Here is a 20,759-nt window from a genome sequence, read left to right as displayed (position 1 = left end):
TAGAAAGAAGCTGGCTTTTGCTCTGGGGAAAAGTGTGCATCTAAGGTCTCTTGCCCCATAGGGTTATTTCCATGTGTGTCCACATGCTCAAACAAATGCCAGCAAAGTTCAGATGTGAAGGGTTTGCGATGAGAAGGAAAGCCCCAAGTCAGCAGAAAGCTGATGCATGGCGCATGAACATGGGGGGCAGGGGGTCACTGTAACGTGGAGTGGGCAGGAACACGCACACATCGCAGGAGGGCATCCTTGCAGATGGCATGGAAACTCAGCAGAGGTGTTGTTCTGTCCTGCCTGTAGTTTTAAAGAAAAAGATCTCGTGGAATGATCACCTCCAGGAGATGATCACACTCTCTACATCCCATTTCCAATTCATCCACTTCCACCTGTCATCTCAAGCTACATTCTCCTCCCATTTCTTATCAAAGGAACACAAATTCTTCTGGTGGTGTCCTCACAGTCAGGAGCTTCTCCTCCTCACTTTTCCCTTCATTCAATCTCTTGCCCCTTTATACTGTTTCCTGGACTCCCTCTTTTCTTCTCCCTGCCTGGGCATATATCTAGCTGGTCTAATTACAGATCGTTGTCTTCCTATAGGAAATATAAGACCCAGACACAAGTAATGAACTGCTATCCCATAATCCAAGGCAAAAATGATGAGTCCTACAGTAACAATGGCCCTATGTGTTAGATTTATCATAGTTCAGATTTCATGTAATTTTACTATTTTCAATAAAGTCAATTTGTTAAATGCATATGTTGAAAGATAAAATTTTTCAATATTACCTGATTTTTTTCCTCTAGTATATCTTTTCCCCTTTTGATGTTTCTCCTCCCCTATTCAAGCAGCTGTACATGTCTCTGCTCTATAACTCAAGGAATGGATGAGACAGCGTTAAATGAAGAATTCTCTTCCTGACTTGCATATTTCAAAGCATAACTCCTAGGAGAAAGACTGATTATTAAGGCAAAGGTGAAAGAGTCCGGAGTAAGCAGGAATAGAAGTGAAGCACTGCTTCTTCACCTCTTACCAAGAAAAGAGCTGTGGTTTGGTGGAGGCAAAGTGGAAGACAAGTGGAAGAAACAATGGGAACAGATGGTGGGGACCTACATCCACACGAAATAGAGCCCATGTCCTGCTAGCTGGCTTTAGATGTGATAAGGTGGCAAAAACCCTGCAGCCTTTGTGGGAACAGAAGTGGAGGGAATGAAGATTGGTAAATTAGTAAAACCACTCTGGAGGCTAATTTGGCAGCATTCGGTAAAATTGATAATCTGGAGAAAATTTTACACCTGCTTTTAAAGAGATTTATACAAAAATGTTTATTGTAGCATTACTTTCTTTTTAAAAGAATTTATTTATTTATTCATGAAAGACACACTGAGAGAGGCAGAGACATAGGCAGAGAGAGAAGCAGGCTCCACGCAGGAAGCTCAATGTGGGACTCGATCCTGGGACTCCAGGATCATGCCCTGAGCTGAAGTCAGACGCTCAACCGCTGAGCCACCCAGTCATCCCTATAGCATTACTTTCAATGGAAAAAAACTAAGTTCCCATTAATAGAAGAGGGAATAAATAAAATGTGAAGTGGTGTCAACTATAGACTATTCGACTACTGTACAGCAACTAAGAGGAAGGGTAAAATAGGAAGAAATTACAGGGGAATTTAGACCTTAGAATCCAACTGTCTAATAAGCCTTAAGAGTTAAAATATAAGTGCCTCGTTTTACAGATAAGAAGAAATGGGGGCCCGAAGGTTAAATGGTTTCTGAAAATCAGGCTGATGTTTATAGACTTCCAACCTGGCCTTTTGTCCATGAAGTCATCTGATATCCCAAGCCACCTGGTATAGTTTTCAGCTTATTCTGGGAAGTAGAAAGTTATCCCCTCTGATCTCCCCAGCATCCTAGTGTGGAAGAGAAGGAGAAGAGGAGGAAAGGGGAAGAAGAGGAGAGAGAAAAGATGTTGCCCTGTTCTTGAGATCACAGTCCAGATGAAGAGCAGAATCATAACAGGAAACCAGGAAAGCCAGTTCTCATATTTCCCATATTCACAGCCAAGGTGTCTCCTGATCCTCGCTGGATCTCCATGGTCTTATTAGCAAAACGAGAAGTTCAACTAGAAGGAATTCTACTTGAGCTCTTAAGTTCAAAACATGATCCTTGCAGTAATCTACATTTGACTATAGAATCTAAACTGGATTTCACTGTTGAACTCTATATCCACAAAATAATTTTTCATCTACAACTCCCAAATCTTTTGTCTATACCTTAAAATTTTCTGCTGGTTGGTCCAACCTAGAGATCACATCTGATGTGCTTTTTTCCAATATAATATTTAATTCTCAACACTCCTAGAAACTTGTGGGAAGACTCTCTTACCTAAGCTTTTAAGATAAGCACCAAATAAAAATCTCAACACTAAATGGTAATCCAGGCTGGCCTGCTTGCTTGTCTTTCTTTCTTTCCCTCCCTCCCTCCCTCCCTCCCTCCCTCTCTCTCTCTCTCTCTTTCTTTCTTTCTTTCTTTCCTCTTTCTTTCTTTTCTCTCTTTCTCTCTTTCTCTCTCTCTCTCTCTTTCTCTCTCTCTCTTTCTCTCTCTCTTTCTCTCTTTCTTTCTTTTCTTTCAAAAGATTGGGATCCCAATGTCAGTGAAGTGGCCCTGGTTTCATCTCTGGGAAAGCCTGAGGTGGAAGTGAAGTCACCACAGCACCAGCGCTAACCTCCCGACATGGTCTGGCAGGCTGGATCAGGGTGGGAGTCAGGAACTCTACACTAAGTCCTGATTGTGTCACTGACCTGGGCTGTCACATTGATGGAAACTGTCCCTGCTCCAGGCTTCTTTTGCAAAAAAAAGAAAAAAGTTGTAAGGATAAAAAGTTCTCTGAAAAGTACATCATGTTCTAGAGGCCAAATGTTAGAGTCATCAAGGAACGGAAAAGAGACAGCTTCTTCCTCAGCCACGGTTGTATCATTCCCAGTGTCCCCACCTACACTCCAGTGGCAAGATTTCAAAGTGTCACAGCCAGGCCATGAGAGACACAGAAACTTTTACACAAATGGCTCAAATTCTCTTTTCACTTTTAAAGTAATACACTTTTTGTAATTATTAATGGTTTATTCGTGTGACCACCCATGAGTGAAGGGCATTTCCCTCTCCCACATCTTTAATGGAAGTAATTAATGAGGTGTTAGAAATTAACAACAATTAACAGTGCATAGGAACAAGGGCAGAAGGTCAGTGACTCCAAAATGCGATGTTTAGCTTCTCGGGTGGAAGCCTGCCATTTCAAGGAGGGACATACTAAGAGAATTTTTCCTGTTAAATATCTTGGCATTGTATCGACTTTTCAAATGGGGAAAACCACAAACGATGGTTCTACTAGTCTTATCTCTTAACAGTACAGATTTCTCTGACAGGCTATGAGAATTCTTAGACTTGGGTTGCCTCTCAGGCACAAACACAAATGTTGCTGCAAAACATGGTCCAAAACATGGTGCTTTTTTAAGATGAAGCGTGTTAATGAAAGGAAGTAACTACCTAGCACTACTATCAAGCTGATTCATTTTGCCGAGCAAGCAAAATAATACAAATTATTACACATTTGCCTTAACATTAATAAATATATTGCCTGATACACAGAGCAGACTTATAACTTAGCAATTGCACCACCATCTTGGATTGTATTAAATGCTAGTGGATTTCTGGAAATAACGGGCACTGGGAGTAAGACATTAATACATACATATCTTATACATATTATATGTGTATATGTTTGTTTACCTATAGGATCTCTGCAAGTATCATTGTTGTATCTAGGCAAATTAATAAATAAGTTGCCTTAACTTTATCTACCTGATAAGATAAGTGCCAAGGAATACTGCTTTGAGGTACTGGGTCACCCATCCTCACTCTATGTGATTTTTTCCCATTTTCTGAAACACAACCGAAAGTCCTCAAGCTAAAGTCTTATAGCTTTATTCTCAGAGTTGAAAATAAAGTCAGAGAGAGTAAATCAAGCTCAACTATACAAATTGATGATCTCACCAAGGATATCCTACTAGAGAACGGGCATATATATACTGCTTCCACCCACAAAGTAATTACAATTATAATTACATTACCTGTAATTATAAACATAATTAATTATATTCCTGCAGTGCTTTAGAGTTTACAAAGTACATTCACATACATTAATTATTTAACCTCATCAGTACTCTGTGAGGCAGGCGTAGCAGAAAACCCACAGAGCAGTACCAAGGACTTCTCACCGAGCCCAGATCTATGACTTCTAAGCGGCCACTTCCTTCCCTCTCACTCATGATTATCTCCTTAAATAAAGCATATGCAGAAAATGAGGAAAAAAAAAAAAAAAAACGATTTCCAGAGGCACTGATATTTCTGGATCCTTGGTCAAGCAACTTCAAAACCACCACAAATGGTTTTCAGGGAAGGGATGGGCCAGAATTTGTGGGAGGGGGAACCAGTCACAATGACCTCAAGGCTCTGGTTTGGCCCAGGTATGCAGGATCACTTGGCTAGCCCTGAACCTCCATCTATGCTTTCATGGGTAAGAGTCACTCACAGAATGACAGACTTTGGGAGCTGGAATAGCAACTATCTCTTGTGTGTCTAGGAAGTGCACACTACTGGGGACAGAGAGCCCAAGCTCTGCAGCAGCTTATGGCCAATGGGAAGGAATGTCATCATTACACCAAGAAATTGAGCCCTTGGGTTTCCCAGGCTACAAGCTCAAGTATACACTCCTCTGTCTGCCTTTTTTTTTTTTTTAAGATTTTATTTATTTATTCATAGAGAGAGATTGAGAGAGAGGCAGAGACACAGGCAGAGGGAGAAGCAGGCATCATACAGAGAGCCTGACGTGGGACTCGATTCAGGGTCTCCAAGATCACTTCCTGGGCTGCAGGCGGCACTAAACCGCTGCACCACTGGGGCTGACCCTCTGTCTGCCTTTTAAGGTTCTTCCCCACACTTGTTGAAATCCAGCCTGACACTTCTCTCTTGAGACTTCTTTCCTATTATGCCTTAATAGGCCATTCACTCACCCTCCCCCAGTCAGGCCACTCTGGCCCTGATCCTGGATTTCTTCTTTGCAGAGCTCTCTCTACCCTGTTCTTTCTTCAAGTCCCAGCCCAGGTCTCCTCTGGACAGAAGGGAAGGTAGATTTGGGTCCTTCCATTGAAAACTTAATCTCTGTGGAGAAGGAATTTGTACTTAAGTAACTAAAATAGAAGTTGTAAAGTGTTCAGGACCCTAGAGAAGTACTGCCCAAAGCATAGACTTCAGACCAACCAGACTCGTAGTACCCAGGAACTTGCTAGAAATGTGAATTCTCGGGGCCTACTCCAGACCTATGGAATTAGGATCAATTAGAGTTTTAACAAGCCCTCCAGGAGAATCTGATGTCCATTACAGTTTAAGGAAGCCTATCTTAAAAGAAAAGACTTAGACAAAGTCAGAAAATGGAGTAATTTACACCCTTTCAAGACAGGATTCAGGCACTGGAGAGGGGTGGCAGGCATTTCTAAGGAAAGGACAGTGGGAGCAGAGGCCTGATCTAGAATGTGGTTTGAGAGCAGCAAGGACTTCCATATGGTCAGTACCTAGGATGCCTATAGAGCAGCTAGCAGGCAATTTCCAAGTAATAATAGTAGTAATAGCAGTTAGTATTTACGGATCTCTTACTATGTGCCATGTAGATTTCTAAACGCTTTATTCACAGGAATCTTCTCATTCTATTCTTATAAACCTACTGAGTAGAAAGTGTTGTTAGATGATCTCCAGTTACACAGGAAGTGGAGGCTTGGGAAAAGTAACTAAACCACCCAGCCACACAGCTTGGGTTTCACAACAATGAGGATATAGGTTGAATTTTGAGGTTAGCAGCACCAAGATGACAGCTTGACCTTAGGGGTATTTGAGAGCTGTATGGAGACAGTCAACTCACGACCAGATCAGCAGCAGAAGACAGCAGGGTGGTCGTGATCTGAGAAACAGAGGAAGGAGCCCAAAGATTGGATTTGGGCAATGGGAATGAAACAGAAGGGGTAGATACAAGGAGCAGGACTTAACAAGGGACAAGATGGAAGGAATAAAGGGGAGGCTAGAGTCAAAAACTGTCCTGGGAGCTTAGTCTAGGAGGAGGCTGGAGTCACTAATGGAAGAAGAGAACTCCCTCTTCCTCATGCTGGATTTTATTACCAAGTACTTATAACACCAGATAATGTTTTAAGAGTTTTACACAGATCAAGCCATTTAATTTTTACAACAATCTTAAGAGGCAGTATTATTCTTTCTAACTTACAGATGAGGAAACTGAGGCACAGGTCCTGAGTAGCTTACCCAGGACCACACAGTATGGCCAGCCGTTCTTACTCTACTCTCCCTATAAATTAGCATTGGCATCTTCCCAATCATTAGGATATTTGCTTCTCAAAAGAATTCATATGATTTCTTCCCAAACTTGGAAGCAAGCAGAATGTAGCCAAGTAAAGCAGCAGTTAATGAATCCAGTAGTTGCCAACCTTCTCCATACACAAGACTCAGCCACAGAGCTTTTCAAATAGTCCAGTGCTGGGGATCCATGCCCAGGATCCCAACCCAATTGGGCCGGGGTGAGGGCAGTGTAGTATATGTTGTTTGTGTGTTGTTTAAAGTTCCTGCTTGTTTGATGTGCACGCAGCACTGAGACTATTGAATTAACCAAATGACAAGCATGTATTGCTTACCTACTAGTGGTATGTGCTGTGCTCCATGCAGTGGTAGGCCCCAAGGGAGATCAAGATGTCGCACCAGCACTCAGAGTTAGTATCTTCCCAGATCTGTGTAAGACTAAGAAGGAAGATGGAAACAATACTGGGGAGCAGAGCAGAGGTAGTGAATCCAGCCAATGCCCCAGAATTAATCCCTGGAGCCTGCTAGGAGAATCAGGGAGGACTCAAGACGGACAGTGTTTATACTAAATAAAACAGATAAGGAAACCATCAGAGACTGCTGTGGAAAGTTATGCTTCCCCTTCAGAGGTCAAATGGCATAGACCAATTTGTCATGTTCGGCCTCCTTTCTCCACAAGAGGAGCTCTGAATGGTTTACGTATCCAGACGCGGGTCAGGCCCTGGCGCCTAGACCGCTGATGGTGGGGCACATCTTTTTTCTTTTTCCTTGGCCAATGGGAAAAGAAGGAAAACATTTAGCAGCTGCTAAATCCCAGTGTCTTTATTTGAACTTCCCTGGACCAGGCAAGTTAGTGGTATTTATGGCTTAAAAGAATTTCCATCTGTAAGTTTATCTTCTTGTTAAAAATCAGCCATCCCCCCTACCTAACACAACCAAAGACAATAAATCAAGGCTTAACTAAAAAGCAAAGACTTATCTCTACAAATAGGAATCCCTGTGTTTAATAACATACTATTTTCTTTTTTAGTATCTGGCACCATAGGACATTAAGTGATTGGTAAGTGGGGGTAAGCTTCCCTTCAACTACACAGAAGGGATAGAAATGAGACAGATGCTGTCCAAGCTAGGGGAGAAAGAGCCAGGCTAACATTTTTCCATGAATTCCAGTGTTCTGTCAAGGCTTTCTTTACATCTCCCAAATGACGCACACTGACGCTGTTGTTATTCTTAATCAGTTCTGCCAATTTATGACTATCCTTTCCAATCCCATTCCTTCCTCTTTCATAGCAACAATGGTGTCAAAACAAGCAAGTCTCCTTTCTGAATTCCTGAATGGATGTATAGTTCTACCATTGTCAAGGAGGGAGCGACCGCAGAGTTTAGGGGCAGACAACCAGTGCAATAAGCTCCTGCTATTCTATCAAAATGTGAAAAAGATGCTATTTAATGTCCACGGAACCCGAAATCTCTCATCCCAAGAGGACTCTGCACCTCTTGTCCATACCTGGGCTCAAGTATAGTATCAATTGTGGGCCCAGACAATGGCCCTTCCATCCTTCATTCAAGTTGCTCCCATTCCCAACCTACACTGGATCACATGAATTACAGGTGTCCTTTTCCTGCTGATTAAAGTTAGCCTCATTCATAGGCGGGTACAATACATTGAACCCTTCCAAGTAGAAGGCCCATGACTACCAAATATGTTTACTGATAATCTGTCACACTGAAATACTGTCTTCCTGAGAAATTGCTGAAGAGTCTTTGGCAATTTTTAAAAAAGATTTTATTTATTTATTCATGAGAGACACACACAGAGAGGCAGAGACAGGCTCCTCGTGGGGAGCCCAATGCGGAACTCAATCCCAAGACTCCAGGATCCCGACCTGAGCCAAAGGCAGACGCTCAACCACTGAGCCACCCAGGCGTCTTATAATTTTTTTTCTTTTGGAGAAACCTGGGAGAATTGCTCATTCCTTCAGAATATCATTTAAAGCATAATCTTTGGAGTTTTGGTTCTATATCATAAGCCACTTTATATTATTCCCCATAATACATCAAGTTTTCTAATAATATGTAATAGTAAATGCACACATAATGCAGAATTTAAAACATACAAATAATGTTCATAGAAACTTATTCTCAAACACAATCTCACTTGGGCGGATTGGCCCTTAACCAAACTCCCAGAATGAGAAGTAGCTACCCTTCCTCAAAGTGCTGTTGGAATTGTCTGTGGTGTAGGGCAAGGTGAAAAGTTGAGAGGAGAGAAACAAGCCATCATCAGCAGAAGTTCCTTCCAGAAGAAGCCAAGCATTTGCTCAAGATTTCTTTCACAAAGGGAAAGGCATATTGCTTGGGTTCTCCCAAGCTCAGAGGGAAACTATAGGATTCTTTACCCCTGAAAAGGTCTGCACTCACCCTACCCCTTTTCTTTTTGAGAAATTTACAAAACACAAAAAGCTAAAATCTTACATTTGTACTTTCCAGAGTTAACAACTGTTAACATTTGATCATACTTTCCTCCAATTTTTGTTTCTTTAAGAAATAATGTTTCAGATTCTAAACTCCAACCCCTTCAACCCCAACCAGTTCACTCCCCCATACCTAAGGAAAACCACTTTCATGAGACTGGCTGTGGATCCTTCCAGTCTATCAAAAATATACATGTTTTATACACTTACACATACAGCAAGAAATATATAGTATTACTTTCTATATGTATTTTGTTATTTTTTAAAAATGACATCATTCTTTGTATTTTCTGAAATTTGCTTTTCTTTTCCTATTAAACATTAGATTTTTGGAGATCTATGCTGAAGTATGTAATCTAGTTAATTAATCCCTTTTCATTATGTGTATGTCACATTTTTAATCCACTACTGAGGGATGTTTAGGTTCTTTCCAGTTTTTCACTATTTTCTACAATGCTACAACAAACATTCTTGTACATGTTCCCTTGTACATACATAAAAGGGTTTTCAAAAGAAATACATTCAGTAGTAGAATCTATGGGTCTATGGTATGCACAGTTTATATTTTACTTAGGCACTGCTGAAGACTCCCAAAGTGACTATACTGATTTACATTCCCACCGGAAGGAGATGGTGGGACTATTTTCCCCACATGTTGGCCTATTTGTGATACTATTGGGCATTTAATTTTTTTTCCAATTTGATGGTTTAAAATAATGGCTAAGTATTTGTCATTTCTATGACTATTCATAAGCTTAACTATCTTCAAAGGCTTATTGTCAATAACCGTTTTCTTTCACCATATCCTTTGCTTATTTTTCTATTGGATTATTTGACTTTTATTACTAGTTTGTAAGGATTCTACATGTTCCCTGCACAGTAGTCTTTTGTACATTATATACATTACAAATATATACATGTTCCCTGCACATTCTACATGTTCCCTGCACAGTAGTCTTTTGTACATTATATACATTACAAATCTTATTTTTTTAATTGGTAATATATTCATAGGGTAAGGTACAAGAGTACACAGTGAAAATCTCTCTCTCTCTCATAACTATTCTCTCCTCTCCCAGTCAGTTTGCCTTCTTGGAGAAAATCAATGTGCTGGTGTACCCTTCCAAAAGTCCTATGCATATGCAGAAAAGTTTATATGTTTCTCTACGGGGACATTTGCATCTTGCTTTTTTTGCTTAAAGATCGTTCTCTGTTAGTTTATACTTCTTTTCTTTTCTTTTTGGGACTACAGAGTCTTCCTTTGTATTGATGGGTCAGGACTTATTTAACCAGTTTCCTACTGATTGATATTTAGGTTACTTTGAATTTTTTGTTACTGAAAATTGTGCTTCAATGACTTTTTTATACCTACATTATTTTATACATGTACAAATACCTATAGGATAAATCCTCAGAAGTGGAAATATCAGTTAAAACTAAATGCTTTTCCTGGGCAGCCCGAATGGCTCAGCGGTTTAGTGCCACCTTCAGCCCAGGGCCTGGTCCTGGAGACCCAGGATTGAGTCCCACGTCGGGCTCCCGGCATGGAGCTTGCTTCTCCCTCTGCCTGTGTCTCTCCCCCTCTCTCTCTGTGTCTCTCATGAATAAAGAAAATCTTAAAAAAAAAAAAAAAAAAACCTAAATGCTTTTCCTAAAATCAAAAACACAAGAAACAACAGATGTTGACAAGGATGTGGAGAAAAAGGAACCCTCTGGCACTCTTTGTGGGAATAGAAACTGGTGCAGTCACTGTAGAAAACGATTTGGAGGTTCTTCAAAAAGTTAAAAATAGAACTACTCTATGATCCAGCAATTATACTACTAATTGCTTACCCAAAGAATACAAAAACACTAATCCAGAGGGATACTTGCACCCTTCTGTTTATAGCAGCATTATTTACAATAGCCAAGACATGAAAGCAGCCCAGGTGTCCATCAATTGATGAATAGATAAAGAAAAAGTGATACAGATGAATGGAATATTACTCAGCCATAAAAAGAATAAAATCTTGACATTTGCAACAACATGGATGGAACTAGAAAGTATAATGCTTTCTAGTCAGAGTGACTGAAATAAGTCAGTCAGAGAAAGACAAATACCAAATGATTTTAATCACACGTGGAATTTAAGAAACAGAAAAAATGAGCAAAACGGAAAAAAGAGAAAGAGAGAGAGAAACCAAGAAATAGACTCTTAACTATGGAGAAAAAAAATGATGATTACTAGAGGAGAGTTAGGTGGGGGGATGGATGAAATCGGTGAGGGGATTAAGGAGGGCACTTGCTGTGATGAGTACTGGGTAGTGTATGGAACTGTTGAATCACTATATTGTACCCCTGAAACTAATATTACACTGTATGTTAATTAATTGGAATTTAAATAAAAAACTTTTTTTTAAGTACCATCTGTTCTGTTCAATTATATTTAAACTTTGTTTACAATGGGTTTTGTTTGTTTGCTGCCAAATTAAAGAGTTAAATTTTGCTATAGTCAGATTTAAGTGCCTTTTCCTCTATAGTGTATGTTTTTTGTATCCTATTAAAGAAAGACTCTACTTCAAGGATATTTTTTTCCACATAGGTTTAGAGTTACACGATTTATACTTCAGGCACTTAATCCATCTGGAATTTATATTTGTGCATGGAATAAAACAGGGTGGGTCCATCTACACCTTCATTGATTGGCAATGTAACCTCTGATACAAACTAAATTTTAGTATATGCATGGTTCTGTTTTCAGGCTGTCCTGTTTGATTGTTCTACGTATCTGACCTACTCCAATATCACACTATTTTAATGACTATAGCTTTGTATTTTGTCAGGCCATTGTTAGCACTAATTTTTTTTCAAATTTTTAATGTGCAATAAAATCAGGCTAATCAGAGCCCTCATACATCTAAACAATAATGGAACTTTGGTAATGGAGGAAAATGACATTTTACAGGCGGTTGGAATTGAGGTGTGAGTCCAGGCTGTGCTAATAGATAAAATTTTAAAGCTAGACTTACTTTGTTTGAAAGGTTTCATATAGTTCTTTTGCAAGCGCAGGACTTTCACAATGTTTCTGAGATCACAATGGATTTTGCCTTCTTCCCCTATCCTCATCCATGTGTGTGGGCAGAGAGAAAAGGAGAGAGAAAGTCCATGAGTCCAGAGGGTTGATGAGGGTAAACATACAATTTTTTTTGTTTTTCAGATTAAAAATAAGAGACCCCAGAAGTGGGAGGAGGTCAAGCCACAAGTCACAGAACTCTTGTTATCTGCTGTCCTGCCAACTACTAAATTTAGTAGATTTCGATGCTCAAAGAGCCAATAGCTGACTGCTCATGGTTAATTCATCAGACACCTACTGCTTGACCAGTCTTGAAGTGGTGGGAGAGATGGCAGCACTGAATGTATCAACCAGCAATCAAGTGAGAAAGGACTGTTCTTGCTACAAAGAAAGAACATGGGAGAGCTCCAGAAACAGACCTACCTCATTTCTTTGAGGTAGTTTCTTTTTTTTTTTTTTTAATTTTTATTTATTTATGATAGTCACACAGAGAGAGAGAGAGAGAGAGGCAGAGACACAGGCAGAGGGAGAAGCAGGCTCCATGCACCAGGAGCCCGATGTGGGATTCGATCCCGGGTCTCCAGGATCGCGCCCTGGGCCAAAGGCAGGCACCAAACCGCTGCGCCACCCAGGGATCCCTTTGAGGTAGTTTCAGGGTACATCTTCTACTCTGCTTCCTTGTGAACACCATTCCATAAATGCAAACTCTGCTTTCTTTCCTGCAAGGCTTTAAAGACTTTTGTACATCTTCCTAAAGCTAATTAAATAATGTTTTCATGGGAAAGCATATATAGATCCAGAATCAAAGAAAAGACACTCAACAAAAATTAATTCAGGGCACAGCAAAGCATTTGAAATGCAGTTTTTGTATGTTGTGCAGAGAGAAAAAGATCTCGTTGGGTTTTCTAGTCTCTGATTTGGTGAAGCCCAAAACATAATGGGCAATTTCATAGCAAGTTGGGTAAAGGAGACATTCTCTTTGGAGACTTAAAAATAAGAGTAAAAGTAGAAAAATCAACTAATGTTATGTTCTATACATGATATATAACAAAGAGTAAGTGATTCACTGCCATAGAGAAATGAGACTTTTGTTTGAGAATAAGACCAATGAACAGGACTCTTTCAATCATCCAACAAGTATTTATTGCTCCCTACTAATACTGAGAAATCCAGAGTGGACAAGACATACATGTGCCATCTTTCATGGTATTTCCATTCTAGAGCTGAGAAAAGAAAACAACAAGTCAAAATTAAGTGGCAAGCTATAATGACTGGTATGAAGGAAACAAAGGTCTGACCTAGAGACCCAATACAGGAGCCCCGTGTTCTGCAGAGGGTCAAAGAAGGCTTACCTGAGGAGAACACTTACTTTGAGACATGAGGGAGGAAAAGGAGCTGGTTAAGCAAAGACCAGGGGGAAAAAATTTCTGGTAGGTGAACAGGTCCTGAAATGGGCAGAAACTTGGCATGGTCAAGTTGCTGAAAGGGAAACAGCAAGACGGAAAGTGGTGAACCCCATGGAGAGAGCAGGTATAGGAGATGTGGTTGGAAACAGGCCCTGGCCAGGTTCTGCAGGGCCTTGTGGACAAGGGTAGTAATTCCTTCAAATTTTTATCCTAAAACCAACAGAAAGCCTTGGGTAGTGCTTAAGCAGGAAAGTAACCAATCTGATTTACATGTTCCAAAAATCTACCTGCTATATGGCGAATGGATGAGAGGGTAAGAGTTTAAATGGGAAGAGTTGGTAGGCTAAAGTAGAAAAATGACGAGACAGAAAAATCGGCTGATTCAACGTGGAAGGGGATTTAACAAGGCTTGTTGGCAGACTGTACTGAGAGGGTGAGGAAAAGGACAGAATTCAAAATGACTTTCAGGTTCTTCCTTTGAGTAGCTAGGTGTGTGAAAATACCTTTTATCAATATGGCCTTACGGGAAAGACTGGGGTGAGGGAGGGCATAAAATGGAAATGGAAATTAAGTGTTCCATTTGGACAAGTTAAATTGGCACATACATAATTTTGAAACTTAAAGGAGGGGTTTAGGCTGGAGATAAAAACTGGGGAACTGCCAGACTTGAAAGATACTGAACATGGGAAGAAATGAGATGGTCTAAGGAGAAGGTATGGAGATGCACAAGAAGAGGGACCAGATTCAAAGTCTGGGGAACATCAATATTCAAGGCAAAGAAAAAAAGTGAAGCTCACACAATGGCCCATGAAAGAGGAGAAGAAACAGCACAATGTGCTGTTATGGAAATTAAAGGAGGAGAACAGTCAAGAAGGATGGAGGGATTAAGGAGAACATGCCTGGGATTCTAGCTCTTTGCAGCCAATTTCTCAGAAAGCATCTGTTTATCCTGGTGGCCGGTGCCCTAGAAGTTCAGGGATTTGTTGGCCTAAGGACTATTCCCCATCTGGGGGTTACTGGCTTTGAGGCAAACTCTGATACAGTCCATCATGGGAGATCATGAACTCAGGACCTCATCCCTGCATCACTATTACTGTACCAGCTCCTCGCTGGCTGCCCTAACTCCTGACTGCCTACCTCTGGTAGTACATACTAGTTCAAGATGATCCTTAAAATATTGCTCCAAAATGGCATCACATTTTTCAGGAAAATTTACCCTCATTTATTAAAATTTAAAATGTTCATATACTCTGACCGAGTATTTTTATTTCTGTGCATCTCATAAAAACTAAGATAAATGTTCAAGGATGTTCCCATTTGTAGTCTCGTCTGTAAGAGTGAAAAATCAAAACAATTTAAATGTCCACTCATAGGGAGGTGGTAAATATTAAAGTATGACCTAGCAATACAGTTGAATGTTATGTAGCCACTGGGGGGAAAAATGTAGTCTTTCTAGATGTGCTGACATGGAGAGGAGACCATGATATATCGTGCCACTGCATGCACTTCCCTCTCCTTGCCTTTTAAGAGAACCCTAGTTTTGTTCTGGTCTCCACTCCTACCCCAAGGCAACTCACATGACTCAGGCTTTAGCCAATCTATGCATTCACCTAGAAACTCTACATGCGAAGACCCTCTTTGAATCTATTCTCAACTCTGTAGCCAGAGATTTTTTAATCAATGTCACCTTCTTCTCATCACCGTTGGAACAAGACCAAAATCTGTACAAAAGTCTATAAGGCTTTGCATGATCTGACCATTCACTGACCATCCACCATCACTCTTCTGCTTATTCTATGGGCTCCAGGCACACTGGCTTTCTGTTCCTTGAATCACAATGTTTCTTCCTACCACAGGACTTGTGAACATGATGTTCTCTCTGCCATCATCCTTCAGGGAAGCCTTACTGAGCATTCAAGCTGGATTAGCTCCATCCATTTTTAAGCTCAAAAGCACTGTATATCTTTCCCTCTTAGCCCTTCTTATAATGTATAGTCATGCATTCACAGGGTGATTATTTGATAAATAGTTATGTCACTCCCTCAACTCTAAGACCTTTGAGAGGACTGTGCCTGTCTTGCCCCAGATTTTATCAGTATCACCCTTAATAGTACCTAGGCTTAGCAGGTGCTGCACAAATGTCTATCAAATGAATGCATCTGGAACATACATAGTAGGGCTCCACTGAAAATCATTCAGTCAAACTGAGTTGGAGATGGAGATTTAAATTTGTTCTGTTTAATTTCCATTAAATCAACTAATGTGCCTTTAAGATTTAAGCATAATATATTCCTCCTTCTTCCATCCAATCCAGCAGTAAATCTCATCAACTCTACCTCCAAAACACATCTCAATCTCTGCCCCTCCCTCCCATCTCCACTTCCTTCCACTGGCTCCTCCCATTCTCACAATTAGAATATCCTCCATGGTTTGACTATTCTTCTCCCTCTCTTAGAAACACTCTGCCTAATAACCCGAGAGTTGAGTCACGGTTAATTCTTGTTTTCCCTTTGGCCTAGCAGCCAAGCTGTCATATTGGGTTGTGAGTCTTCTCTATAACATTTCTTGGATTCAATACTTTTCCATTCCCCTTCCAGTCCCTCTCTGTTTTTACTATAACACAAACCCTTGCTACTTTTCTAAATCTCTCTTCCAGTTTCAAAAACTTAGAATCACAAGATAGTAGGATTAGAAGTATCTCTTGAGGTAACCTGTTCAACTCCTCTCATTTTTTTAAATGAGAAACTGAATCCCCAAGACAATCTCATGGTTTTCTCAATACCTGAGTTAAGCATTTACTTTAAAGATCTTATCAGCTCTCCTTTTACACTGTCTTCTTCTTTGTCTCCAAAATGTTCTTCCCAGCTTGGCTCCCTTTCCCACACAGCTGTTGTGTCTTTCTCAAGATAAAAATAATCCCAATTTTCTACAACTCAAAAAACTTTAGGGGCTTCTAATGCTTCAGTGAAACTAAGACATCTACTCACTGTTCCAGAATACACCGCTCACAGATTTAAGCTCAAACTCCTCAGCCTGGCACCTAGCACTCAGGTTTTCTAAATTGGTGCCTCTCCTATTGGCCTCAAAGAGCAAAAGGGGGATAAACAGAAGCAAGATACTGAAAGACAAGTTTCACATCAACATGAAAAAGAGTTTTCTACTTATTAGAATTGTTCTCCAATGGCCTAGGTTCTCTTGGGAGAAGATGAGTTTCCTCTGAGAGAGCCTCAGTGTTCAAAACAAGCTAGACATACAACAAACATTGGAGAGAGGGCTCCTATCGGGGAGGTGAGCAGGGCAAGGGGTGAGATTACATCAGAATAACTACAACTTGGCTCCAACACCCAGAATCCTCCCCACATTAACTTACCTCAGGGTTCCTTTTTGCATACACCCTCCCCAAACTGAACTTCTAACTATTCTCCATGTGGCCCCACACTTTCTAATCTTTCTATGCCTTTGTTTATACTATTCTTGCTGCCTGAAATGTTTCTTCCAACCATTTCCATGAAACCAATTTAAATGCCACCTCTTGGGATCCCTAGGTGGCGCAGCGGTTTGGCGCCTGCCTTTGGCCCAGGGCGCGATCCTGGAGACCCAGGATCAAATCCCACATCAGGCTCCCAGTGCATGGAGCCTGCTTCTCCCTCTGCCTGTGTCTCTGCCTCTCTCTCTCTTTCTCTCTCTCTCTGTGACTATCATAAATAAATTAAAAAAATAAAAATAAAAAATAAAAATAAATGCCACCTCTTCTATGACACCTTTGTAGATCTTTACAATTAGGTCTTTCTGTCTCTCTCTCTCTCTCTCTCTCTCTCTCTCTCTCTTCCTTAGCATAGAATTATATAATTATTTTCTCCAAGGTGGATTAGAAGGAATGTCAATGGACATTTGGTCCAACTACCTATGATTCTGTTCCCTTGCTATCTTCTCTTCCAGGGAGTTCTGCATACCATATTACTAGGTAAGTTTACCTATTCTTCCCTCCATTGCATTTTTTTCTCTATGAAGAACCTCCAGTATCTCTGCCTCAAATACAGACCCCTCAGCCCTGCGGTTGAAGGTTTCCATAAGTAGCACCTGACTTTGCCAGCAGAGAAGTTCCTCTCCTTTGGTCAGATGCACCCCACCCATGTTTCCTGGCCTTTCTTCCTTCTATGCTCAGGCCATTCTCTCAATCCCAAATGTGTTCTGTTTTCCTCTGTGCTAGGCAATGTGTTATACTTTCCTTCCAGAAAGACTGTCCTAACTAAAGGGGCTGCTTTTTTTTTTTTTTTTCCTTTAAATCTCCTGATTACCCCATCCATACAGAAACCAAACATCTGGCTTTATACAGACAGCAAATTGTTTTCTAGATGTTGTGAGTATTGACACCTCCTTTCCCCATTGGGAATAGGACCCACCTCATGTTTCCTTTGACCACTCCCACCCATCCAATGGATCAAATGCACAGGAAACACTGAACACTTGTTGATGTTCACTAAACAAGCTATATCTTACCAGCAGCCATCTTATCGAACAATAGCCCAAACTATATTTTGTGCTGAGAAGCAGAGCCAGATAAAGAAGCTTAAAAAAAAGAAAAGATGTATTGAAAGGGGAGACCAAGAGGAGAAACTGAATACTAGCAGTGAAACAAAGAAGTAATAAACCCTTAATAGTTTCCTAAAAGAGCAGGCATGATTGCTTTAATTGAAGCAGAAAGACACGAACACCGGAGATGTGCTCATTTAACACCAGGAAGATGAATTAGAAAAGCCGCCCCAAATATTTTTTCCCTGAGTGATGTATTATGTGATGAAAAGCTTGTAATATGTTATAGTTGTACCTCTGACATAGAATTTAACCCATTGGTGCAGTGTCTGGATTTCTTGGTTTGCCTCTGTCTGCCTTTGGCTATTAGAAAGGAGACTGAACTAAGAGCGAAAATGGGAGTCTTGTAAGGGTTTGACAAGCAGGGTGAAGTCTTTCTGCAGATTTATGGTGAGAATTTACAGTAGCTTAAGAAGAATTGTAAAACCGAAGAGTACAATATGAAAGTTATTCCTTAGAGACAGATCACTCTGAAGTCTGGCCTCAAGTGGTCTTCGTGCTTAAGCTTCCAGGCCAAATGATGGCAGATGAATATGTTGCTAGAAATTGGAGATGTGGCATTTCACTCTTTCAGATGTTTTCAGAAAGGCAATTTATATTGCAGGAAAATCTTCAGAACAGAACCAAGCCACTCTGTCGACCTTCACCCTGGCCCAGGCCCAGTACCTAACTGGGCCATCAGAGGAAAGAAGCTTCTGACATAGCCTCAGTGAGTTCAGGTCAGGAGTGGAAAAACAGATCCTCTCTCCATGCCCTTTGTGTCCTGTTATCCCACAGAACCCATGGGCATGCTCTTCAAAGGCAATTAGCATTGCTGACAAAGCTACCAGCTTGCACCTTACTGTCTTTCACAATAAAATTATTTTAAAAATTTAACAGAACACATGGTTTCTTCCCTTCGGTGCTATGCTGCTAGCTCATTAAAAAAAAAAAAAAATGTATTATGACCTCTAAATGTTTTTCTGCGGTGCTTGCATACAGCCAGCCAGCTACATCTCAGATTTGGCAAGTTTAATGAGCTTCCTCTCCTATCTCTCTTTTCCATCATTAAGACAATTCTTGAAACATTTAAGGAAGAGTGGACTCAGCCCAATACTCATAAACCTCGCTTTCCTCTGCCTTCTGGGTCATGCTGACACAGTCTTGGGGTAACCACTCTGGCTGGATCCTGTTAGCTTGTTGAACACCCATGTAATGGTAGTACGGTTTATGTAGCATCTTCCTCTGGCTTCCTGATGATTATGACATGTGGGGAGAGCATAAAAAACCAGGGTACAATAGAAGGAGAACACACAATCTGCTTCCTTTCAACTCATTCTGCCCAGGCCACAATCCTAGATGCAGACTACCTGGGAGATATTTCCTGACTGCTACCTTAGTCTCCAAAATATGCTACTACTCTTTTGCTGAGTTTGGAATAAATGTCTCCTTGCATTTGCTAGACCTCTGAATTTCATTCATTGCAATTAGCCTTAGCATTCTCTTTTATGTCAATTAATGACATGATCCTCCTACCTGTTCCATATCTCGATTTCATCCTCACCCAATTCCAGACTCGTCCTTCCCCTGGTCTCCTTGCTCCAGGTAGCACTCCTAGAAGGAATACACAGCAGATTCTAAACACTAGGGTATTTCCCTTGGCCTCTTTTCCCAGCCATTTGGCAAATGCAAAGCCTGTCTTCCCCTCTAGGACTGTTCTTTTGTAGGAATGTATATGGATTGAAGAATAACATTCCTCACCATCAGGCTTGGGGAGGTGTGGTGGGACACAAAGTGCCTAACTTGGGCTTTCCCACAAATCTGAGAAATGAATCCAGAGAGTTCTGTTATTCTTTAACAGATGTCTTTGAAAGGAAAAAGATGGAGAGTGAGCAGATGTTCTGGGTTCGCCTAACAAAGTTGATCTTTGAGTCAGGTGTGAAGCCAGACGGACCCACAGCAGAGCGGGCAGACATGACATAACAACTCGATCTAAAACTTTCACCCCAAGGATTGACAAACTAGGTGTTTCCTTTCTTAAACTTTTGCTTTGAAGTGGGTGTTCCAACAGCATGTGGGACCCTACAACTCAGACTGCAAATCTACTTTTCATTTAAGGTTAGGAGCTCCACCAAAGAAGAAGAAATGATCACTGATCACCGATGTCAGGTTACAATATTCTATTGATCTAGCATGAAATCTTCAAGAACACTTGAGACATTTGATTCATTTAGGATTGAAATGACAAGCCTTAAACTCCCGAAGGTTTAACTGAGGGAAAAGCGAGTGAGCTTATTTAAAACCTTCTCTTATTAACACCAATAACAATTAATTACAAACATTTATTCTGATTTATGTACACCTGCTTAGCATCAACATCACAGACCCACCCCACCAATTATTCAGTGATACAATGGCACATTCATTTTGCTCAGAGGAGTCAAGACTTTTCTAATTTCCTGTGTAGCCACCTTCAGCTCTGTGTATATCTTCCTAGTTTAAATTACCACCAGGCCTCAAACATATTTGCCTGGTTTTGAAAGCAGCAGGAGGTGCTTTTTGAAGTTTCTGCAATGCATACACATGCATACACGCATACATGTGCACGCACACACACAGAGGTCACTCAGTCCACAGGCAAGATGATAAGATCCCTTTGGTGTAAAAGTTTTCCAAGGACTTAATATCACTCAGATGCATAAAACCTCTGTTTTTTTACCCCTTATTTTCATGATCTATCACAATTAAAAGTGTCTCTTATTTATAACACTATTTTTGCAACAACAAAGAAATGTGGGATAAGTGATGACCAAAATGACTTTAGAAGTCAGCCTCGGACATTAT

General features: G+C 40.6%; 1 long non-coding RNA gene across 6 annotated transcripts in view; it reads right to left on the bottom strand.

The window, feature by feature from the left end:
- LOC144304922 (uncharacterized) overlaps window positions 1–20,759 on the bottom strand; it is a 368,717-nt gene that overhangs the window by 159,830 nt on the left and 188,128 nt on the right. Inside the window, exon 1 of one of the 6 annotated variants that reach the window (XR_013371923.1) lies at window positions 6,747–6,868. The exons of the other annotated variants lie outside the window; for them this stretch is intronic. This is a non-coding gene — a long non-coding RNA (uncharacterized LOC144304922). Of the gene's footprint in view, window positions 1–6,746; window positions 6,869–20,759 lie in introns of those variants that run through there. 6 annotated transcript variants of the gene reach the window in all.

This window comes from Canis aureus, chromosome 34 (assembly GCF_053574225.1).
Source record: "Canis aureus isolate CA01 chromosome 34, VMU_Caureus_v.1.0, whole genome shotgun sequence".
NCBI classification, from domain to species: domain Eukaryota; kingdom Metazoa; phylum Chordata; class Mammalia; order Carnivora; family Canidae; genus Canis; species Canis aureus.
The sequence above is the reverse complement of the archived record's forward strand: the minus strand, read 5'-3'. Positions and strand labels throughout refer to the sequence as shown.